The sequence below is a fragment of the Priapulus caudatus genome, unplaced genomic scaffold, assembly GCF_000485595.1.
Source record: "Priapulus caudatus unplaced genomic scaffold, Priapulus_caudatus-5.0.1 Scaffold264, whole genome shotgun sequence".
Taxonomy (NCBI): Eukaryota; Metazoa; Priapulida; class Priapulimorpha; order Priapulimorphida; family Priapulidae; genus Priapulus; species Priapulus caudatus.
The window spans coordinates 1-606 of record NW_014577325.1 but is presented as its reverse complement, the minus strand read 5'-3'; positions in this window follow the sequence as shown (position 1 = coordinate 606).

Here is a 606-nt window from a genome sequence, read left to right as displayed (position 1 = left end):
ACTCTCTTCTCTCTCTTCTCTTTCTCTCTCTTTCTCTCTCTCTCTCTCTCTCTCTCCTTCTGTCTCTCGCACTCTCGCACTCTCTTTCGCTCTACCTTTCTCGCTCTCTCTCTTCATGTCTATCTATCTCCTCCGTTCTTGTTCAATCGTTCGCTCTCACTTTTCTCTTCTCTGTCGCGCCTTCTCTGCCTCCCTTCTCTCTCTCTCNGCGCGCCACTGTCTCTCACTCTCTCCCACACTCCTTGTCTTCCTATCTCTCTCTCTTTCTCTCTTTCTCTCTCTCTCTCGCTCTCTGTCTATCTGTCTGTCACTCTCTTGTCTCTCGCTCTGCGTCTCTCTCTCTCTCTCTCTCTCTCTCAAACTCGCTTGCCTTCGCGCTCTCTATGACTCTCGCTCTCTCGTGATCTCTCTTTTTCTCTATCTCGTTCTGTCTATCTCTGTCTCTATCTCTCTTTCTATCTCTCTCTCTCTATCTATCTCTATCTCTCTCTCTCTCTGCGCATCTATCTCTCCCCCTCCCTCTCTGTCTCTCTCTCTCTATCTCTCATGTCTCTCTCTCTCTATCTCTCTCTCTGAAACTCGCTTGCCTTCGCGCTCTCTATGACT